This window comes from Cicer arietinum, chromosome 5, assembly GCF_000331145.2.
Source record: "Cicer arietinum cultivar CDC Frontier isolate Library 1 chromosome 5, Cicar.CDCFrontier_v2.0, whole genome shotgun sequence".
In the NCBI taxonomy this organism is placed as follows: domain Eukaryota; kingdom Viridiplantae; phylum Streptophyta; class Magnoliopsida; order Fabales; family Fabaceae; genus Cicer; species Cicer arietinum.
The window spans coordinates 30,103,448-30,112,386 of NC_021164.2; the positions used below are offsets into that span (position 1 = coordinate 30,103,448).

General features: G+C 31.9%; 2 non-coding genes across 2 annotated transcripts; both read left to right on the forward strand.

The window, feature by feature from the left end:
* The first annotated feature begins 352 nt into the window (after positions 1-352).
* LOC113788181 (small nucleolar RNA R71) lies at positions 353-458 on the forward strand. The gene has a single exon (XR_003474664.1). It is a non-coding gene; the product is annotated as a small nucleolar RNA R71 (small nucleolar RNA).
* Positions 459-4,203: 3,745 nt separating this feature from the next.
* Positions 4,204-4,309, forward strand: LOC113788184 (small nucleolar RNA R71). Its single transcript, XR_003474667.1, has one exon. It is a non-coding gene; the product is annotated as a small nucleolar RNA R71 (small nucleolar RNA).
* The last annotated feature ends 4,630 nt before the right edge of the window (positions 4,310-8,939 follow it).

The window sequence follows — 8,939 nt, forward strand, 5'->3', positions numbered from 1 at the left end:
AACAGACATTCTGACTTAACATTCAACATCCACATGACCAATAATACCACAAATTTCACAAGGAGAAACATTTGGTGTGACATTATTTACATTCCACTTTTCAAATTTTTGAAACAATGCATCTACCTTAGAAACAATATGATCTAATGCATCAACATCATACCTGCCTCCTTTCTTCTGAGGAGATCGATCACTTGACCATTGGTAGTGGCTCTATGCCATGTCTTCAATTAGAGCATAGGATTCTTCTTTATTCTTGTTCATCAATGCTCCTCCTACAACAGCGTCTATCGTCATTCTTGTAATGTATGAGAGTCCATTGTAGAATGTATGGACAATTAGCCATCTCTCCATCCCATGATGAGGGCACAATCTCAACATCTCTTTGAAGCGCTCCCAAGCTTCAAAGAGCAATTCTCCTTCCTTTTGAGAAAAACTTGTGATTTGATTTCTCAATTGTGCAGTTTTGCTTGGTGGAAAATATCTAGCAAGGAATGATTACTTTAATTGATCCCATGTGGTAATGGATTCATAAGGAAATGAATGTAGCCAAGCTCTAGCTCTATCCCTTAATGAAAAAGGGAAAAGTATTAGTCTAAGGGCATCATTGGTCACTCTATTCATTTTCAAAGTCTCACAATACTCTAAAAAGATAGACAAATAGAGGTTTGGATCACCCTTGGAGTATCAGAGAATTGGTTTTGTTGTACCATAGATAGCAAAGAAGGTTTCAATTCAATGTTGTTATCCTTTACCGTCGGACGCGCAATACTCAAATGTGGTACCGTAGTATTCGGAGAGGCATAGTCTTTCAATGTTCTATTTTCAACAACTTTTAAATCTTTTTCTTGTTCAGAAATATTTTTCTCTCATCTTCTCCTATGGAAAAATATTTCTATCTCGGGTATTGGTTCGACAAGATTCCCAAGACTGAGGATTCTTCGCATTCAAAGAGAGAAAAATCCCTGGCAACGGCGCAAAAAACTTGATAAGACCGCAAGTGCACATTATTATCGCGTAGTAAAAATTATCGTTCCCTCAAGGACTTTGTTATGAATACTAGTGTCTCTTTACTTTGATGATTAGCTAAAACAATAAATGTTGATAATGGTTTTTGGTTTAAAATTCACAATAAAAATAAAGTCTTGGGATTGTAGTTTTCACAATGATGGATACAATAAAAATAACCTTCTACGGGTTATGGGTGTTAAACTCTTAAATATCAGATAAATAATTGTAACTAATGCTTTCTTTCAAAGAACAAATGTGTATTTTAAACTAATAACCAACTTATTTTCATGATTGATGTATTAGCAAAATCGTTTAAGAGAATATATCTTTCATGTTTTCAAAAGAACCAAAGTCTATTTTCATGATTTGATTCTCTTGTCCAATCTTAGGGGTCAAATATCAAAAATCTACATTTCAGTATATTATTTGATATCTAAATATGAACATGATTCTTACTAAGATTGGATTAAAAGATCAACACCCATGACAAAAAGAAATAGAAATATTTAGAGATCCAACATTGGAAATCCTACAATCCCAAGGCAAGGAATATCTACTCACATATGATCACAGTAGAATCAAAGCTTAAATATAAAAACACTTAAATATAAAATAACAGAATTAAAAAATAATAAAACAAAATAGAAAACTGAATATTATTGAAACTAGAAAATTTCTAAGAGAAATACAAGAACAAAAGAAAGAGTAGTAAGAGATTGTGTGTAGGAGTATATGTGTCCCTAAAATTGAGTATTTTGGTCTTTTTTTTATAGTCCTAGGTGCTTTCATGAGCTTTAATTACAAAGAAACCATCAGAATTTGATAGAAGAAAAACAGTTCAACAGAAAATGAGTCATTTATGGCCATAATGATCATTACTGTCGGATAGTAATAGGTGCAGCTGCAGAAGATCAATAGATTATGGCCATAATTGTAATTACTGTCAGGCAGTAATAGATGCAACAACAGAAATTGAACATATTATGCCCATAATGGTCATTACTGCTAGGCAGTAATCCTTACTGACTTGAATTGGCAAATTCTTATTATATATATTTTTTCTTTTATCCATTATGGTTGTAATGAATATTATGGCCAGACAGTAATGTTTGCTGGAACTTGAGTTTCTTTCATTTTCTTGATCATGATGCACCATTTGACTTCAACGCTCTTTTGCTCCAAAAATCTTCACTTATTCCTTCACTTCTCCTTGTAATCAAAACAAAACAAAAAGGTAGTAAAAAAGTACTAAAATCGAATTAAAAACATCAAATTAACCTATCAAATAAAGTTATAAAAATAGATAAATTATAGTTTATCAAATTCCCCTATGCTTGAATCATTGCTTGTCCTCAAGCAATTGTTTCAGGTAAAAATTATGGACGAGCATACACCATGAATAGGAACTCAACATTCAATTCAAGTGTATGCAATAGGCAGCTTCAAAAACCAATGGATAAACAACTTCGGTTCAAAATTAGTGACTTAGGTTCCTCTGAAAACGTAATTTTCATCAATATGACACTCAACTATCAAATTCTCTGTGTTTCAATGTAATGGGCATTCACTCAATGTTTCACCAATGCAATGTTTCTGCCATAAGCTTGATTATTAACCAAATCTCCATTACATCTCTCATGAGAGCATATGTGAATCAAAAACACTTTTCAAGGTTGTAAATGGGCCAAAGGATAATAGGTGGGGAAAACCAATAAAGGGACTTGGGAGTCCTCTTACATTTCCAAGACCACAAAATCAGTCGGTATAAACAATTGTCCTACTTAGATAGGAACATCCTCTAATATTCTCGCCGGATACTTGATAGATCGATTAGCTAGCTGTAAGGAAATGTTTGTGGGCTTTAACTCACCCACATCAAGCTTCTTACAAACTGACAAAGGCATGAGGCTTACACTAGCCCCAAGATCGCACAAAGCACGTTCAAAACTCATATCACCAATAACACAAGGAATAGAAAAACTTCCAGGGTCTTTATGTTTGGGAGGCAATTTATTTTGAATTATGGCACTACATTCCTCAGTTAAAGAAATTGTCTCATTGTCGTCAAGTTTTCTTTTGTTTGACAAAATTTCTTTCAAAAATTTAGCATATGACGACATTTGAGACAGTGCTTCCGTGAACAAAATATTTATATATAATTTTTTCAAAACTTCCACAAACTTCCTAAGTTGCTCCTCAATTTAGCCTTGACGAATCTTTGGGTAAATGGTATGGGTGGTTTGTATGGTGCCGGAGGCATGTAAGGTTTTTCTTTTTCCTCATCTACCCTCTCACTTGACGGTTGGGTTCTTTCACTATCATCGTTAACATTCACTTCCACATCATTACCCTTGTGTTCCTCTAATTGTTTTCCATTTCTTAAGGTGACATCATTTAGTTGTCCCTTGGGGTTAGGTTCAGGCTGCCCCGAGAATACACCAAGAGATCTAGAGGATGAAGCAACTTGTTGAGCCACTTGGCTGATTTTTGTTTTCAACATTTTATTGGGTGTGTCCATGGAGTCTACCTTAGATACTAATTTCCTAAGTGCTTCATTCATTGACTGGTTTTGATTTTTAAACTCCTCGTTTTTTTTTAATTTGAGTCAACACAAAATTTTCCAACAAATTTTCTAAGCTAGACTTTTGGGGGTTATTGAAAGACCTTGTTCCTCGGAAACCGGGAGGTCTAACCATTGGTTGGGGGATGGGATTAAGGGGAGGATTTTTGTAGGAAAAATTTGGATGATTCCTCCAACCTTGATTATAAGTATTTGAAAAAGGGTCCCCTTTTTGTGGATTATTAAGAAAATTAAGTTGCTCATTACCCACCCCACCATTAACAGACATTCTGACTTAACATTCAACATCCACATGACCAATAATACCACAAATTTCACAAGGAGAAACATTTGGTGTGACATTACTTACATTCCACTTTTCAAATTTTTGAAACAATGCATCTACCTTAGAAACAATATGATCTAATGCATCAACATCATACCTGCCTCCTTTCTTCTGAGGAGATAGATCGCTTGACCATTGGTAGTGGCTCTATGCCATGTCTTCAATTAGAGCATAGGATTCTTCTATATTCTTGTTCATCAATGCTCCTCCTACAACAGCGTCTATCGTCATTCTTGTAATGTATGAGAGTCCATTGTAGAATGTATGGACAATTAGCCATCTCTCCATCCCATGATGAAGGCACAATGTCAACATCTCTTTGAAGCGCACCCAAGCTTCAAAGAGCAATTCTCCTTCCTTTTGAGAAAAACTTGTGATTTGATTTCTCAATTGTGCAGTTTTGCTTGGTGGAAAATATCTAGCAAGGAATGATTACTTTAATTGATCCCATGTGGTAATGGATTCATAAGGAAATGAATGTAGCCAAGCTCTAGCTCTATCCCTTAATGAAAAAGGGAAAAGTATTAGTCTAAGGGCATCATTGGTCACTCTATTCATTTTTAAAGTCTCACAATACTCTAAAAAGATAGACAAATAGTGGTTTGGATCACCCTTGGAGTATCAGAGAATTGGTTTTGTTGTACCATAGATAGCAAATAAGGTTTCAATTCAAAATTGTTATCCTTTATCGTCGGACGCGCAATACTCAAATGTGGTACCGTAGTATTCGAAGAGGCATAGTCTTTCAATGTTCTATTTTCAACAACTTTTAATTCTTTTTCTTGTTCATAAATATTTTTCTCTCATCTTCTCCTATGGAAAAATATTTCTATCTTGGGTATTGGTTCAACAAGATTCCCAAGACTGAGGATTCTTCGCATTCAAAGAGAGAAAAATCCCCGGCAACGGCGCAAAAAACTTGATAAGACCGCAAGTGCACATTATTATCGCGTAGTAAAAATTATCGTTCCCTCAAGGACTTTGTTATGAATACTAGTGTCTCTTTACTTTGATGATTAGCTAAAACAATAAATGTTGATAATGGTTTTTGGTTTAAAATTCACAATAAAAATAAAGTTTTGGGATTGTAGTTTTCACAATGATGGATACAATAAAAATAACCTTCTACGAGTTATGGGTGTTAAACTCTTAAAAATAAGATAAATAATTGTAACTAATGCTTTCTTTCAAAGAACAAAAGTGTATTTTAAACTAATAACCAACTTATTTTCATGATTGATGTATTAGCAAAATCCTTTAAGAGAATATATCTTTCATGTTTTCAAAAGAACCAAAGTCTATTTTCATGATTTGATTCTGTTGTCCAATCTTAGGGGTCAAATATCAAAAATCTACATTTCAGTATATTATTTGATATCTAAATATGAATATGATTCTTACTAAGATTGGATTAAAAGATCAACACCCATGACAAAAAGAAATCGAAATATTTAGAGATCCAACATTAGAAATCCTACAATCCCAAGACAAGGAATATCTACTCACATATGATCACAATAGAATCAAAGCTTAAATATAAAAACACTTAAATATAAAATAACAGAATAAAAAAATAATAAAACAAAATAGAAAACTGAATATTATTGAAAATAGAAAATTTCTAAGAGAAATACAAGAACAAAAGAAAGAGTAGTAAGAGATTGTGTGTAGGAGTAAATGTGTCCCTAAAATTGAGTGTTTTGGTCTTTTTTATAGTCCTAGGTGCTTTCATGAGCTTTAATTACAAAGAAACCATCAGAATTTGATAGAAGAAAAACAATTCAGCAGAAAATGAGTCATTTATGGCCATAATGGTCATTACTGCCAGGCAATAATAGGTGTAGTTGTAGAAGATCAACAAATTATTGCCATAATGGTCATTACTGTCAGGCAGTAATAGATGCAACAGTAGAAAATGAACAAATTATGACCATAATGGTCATTACTGTCAAGCAGTAATCCTTACTGACTTGAATTTTCAAATTCTTAATTTCTTTTTTTTTTTCGTTCATCCATTATGGCTATAATGACTATTATGACCAGACAGTAATGTTTGCTGGAGCTTGAGTTTATTTCATTTTCTTGATCATGATGCACCACTTGACTTGAACGCTCTTTTGCTCCAAAAATCTTCACTTATTCCTTCAATTCTCCTTGGAATCAAAACAAAACAAAAAGGTAGTACAAAAGAAATAAAATTGAATTAAAAACATCAAATTAACCTATCAAATAAAGTTATAAAAATAGATAAATTATAGTTTATCAGTAAACAATCCGAAGATGATCACTTTCATTTTTGTTGAAATCTTCGGTAACCAATCTGAAGAAGATCATTTTTATTTATGTGGATCTACGCATCGGTAATCAATCTAAACATGATCACTTTCATTTATATCGATCTACACATCGGTAACCAATCCAAAGACGATCATTATTATTTATGTGGATGTATGTGTCGGTAAATAATCCGAAGACGATTGTTTTCACTCGTGTTGATTTACGCATCGGTAATCAATGAAAATACGATCATGTAGCACACAAAATTTGGATCATTCCTACTTTAATGGTGTAGGGGTCTTTGTGTTTCACATATTTTTTCATTAATCTTTTGTTATTTTACATTTGCATTTTACATACTTTTGTGTTAAAATTTATTGGACAAAATTTAGGTCTTTATATTTACTTATCTTTTACCTGATATATATATATATATATATATACATATATATATATATATATGCATTCATAATTATTAATACAAAAACTAATTAATAAAAATAGAAAAACTAATGATACAATTAATTGTAATAAGTGTTGAAGCTATCTCATCAAATTACAATTTTAAAATGTTAACCCAAACCCAATTTTGTAGGTCTACTCTAGTTAGACTTGGTTTTGCTTTCGTGTTTGCTTTCTTGCTTCTGCTTTCTTTACCTTTAGCCATTATATAGAGCAAAGAGACAAACTTCTCAGTTTGAAAAAGAAACTAAAAGACAAATTTTGTTGGATCCATGTACAAAACTAAGACCCAAAGTTGCAAATAAATAAAAAAAGCTCTTTAGTCCAACAAACCATCTATGTTCCTTTACACACAAATAAAAGTCCAGCAAATGAACATATTCAGATAAAAACAAATAGGCTAAAACCGTGAATGCATCCGATGTGCAAAAAAACTCAGATTATGAGAAAGGAAATGAAGCATCAAACTGAAAATTTAAAACATAGCAAGAAAGCAACCAAGCAATTTTTTTTTAAAAAAAAAACTCTATAAATACATCTTAATTTTTTTTTCAAAAAGGGGGATTAATTATGCTTAAAAAAAACACATCTAAAGAAAGGGATGAGTTTTTTTTTTTAAAGAGAAGATAAGAAAAAAAAGAGTTTCATTTTTTTTTAAAGAGAGATTTTGAAATAAAAATGAAGTTGGGTAGGGAAGAAACAACAATCCAATTCCGTTCTCAAAATCATATATTTCAAAATTAAAGAAAAAATAGAAAACGAGAAACAGATGCATCACCATATTTCAACTTTCACCGGTGACCACAAGAAATTTAAATGGTTCATGAGAAGCAGCCACTAGGATTTCTAGATGATCTGAGGCAGAGTTTCCTTTGAAGTTCCTTCTAAAGCAACAATCATAATTTTCCTTGTCTAATTTTTGTTTGCTTTTTCAAAATGCATAACCTAGAGGTAGACGATCTCTACAGTATGTTGGAAAACACTTGACTTAGCAACCAATCGCCTTCTGTACTCCATGTTATCCCTTAGCCAATTGGTAACATAAGTCACAACTTGGTCTTATTAAGCTGAGATTTCATGATGATCTAAACTATGAGCATTCGAAATTTTGATTTTATTAATCTCAATAGCAAAAGCATATATGAATTAATCCAGGTTTGAAATACCTCTTGAAGCATCATGGAGGATACAAATCAAAAACACAAAGCAATTCTCTCGAAGCGTGCTTTAACTATGACCACCAATGTAGAAATTACGATTGTCTGTACATATTTCACGCGGAACATAACAGAACATAGTGCTAGTAATTCTATGAAGGTAGTGGTAATCAGGATAATATGTATGTACGTATAAGTTAATATAGTAAATCATATTTAATGCAATTAAAATCTAATTAAGTCAAATCTTATATAATTTAATCATTTTTTATGCTGTTAATATTTTATATGTGCGACCCATATAGGTTCTCATTAAAATGGTAATAATATTAAACATTATATATAGTTTATATTATAAACAATGATTGGCCTCTAAAAATACATCATTGCTACCCAAACCATGATAAAATCGGTGATTCAATTTAGACCTTATCGCGACCATTATATACTGTGTAGTAATTTTCCCTTCTTCCAAATATTTAATTGAAAACAAGTCACAATATGTGTCGTCCTTGTGTTCGAACCAAGTTGGTTTGAAAAACAACAACCCTTAATTGTATTGAATATGATATTACAAGTTCACTCTGATCATTATGCGTCTAATAATCGTCATAAACCAGTTGATCATTTGGTCAACACTTCAAGTCAACGCTCTTATTTAATTTTAACTATGTTAAGTCAAAATTTTGAGTATATAACTTTGATGAAGTCAACATTTCAACATCCTGTAAGACCCATAATTTTAAAGTATACTTTATGTATTTTTGTGTATTTTGGATTTTGGCTCGGAGGCTTTTTAGCCAAAGTTATTAATATTTTGTAGTTTATATGATCAAAAAGATATTTTGATGCCGATTAAAATTACTCGTCGATAAATAAATTAAATTAAGTGCGGTGAATCCTTTACGGAGAATTTAATGTGTTACGGGTGAAATGGTAATTTAACAAATATCTAGATATTTTGAGATATTTGTTAAAAGTAATTAATATATATATATATATATGTATATATTTGTTTGGAAAGAAAAGGAAAAGAAAAGAAAAGGATATAAAAAGGAAAGAAGGAGAAAGGAAGAAAGGAAAAAGAAAGGAAAGAAAGAGAAAGGAAAGAAAAAGCAAAATTCCA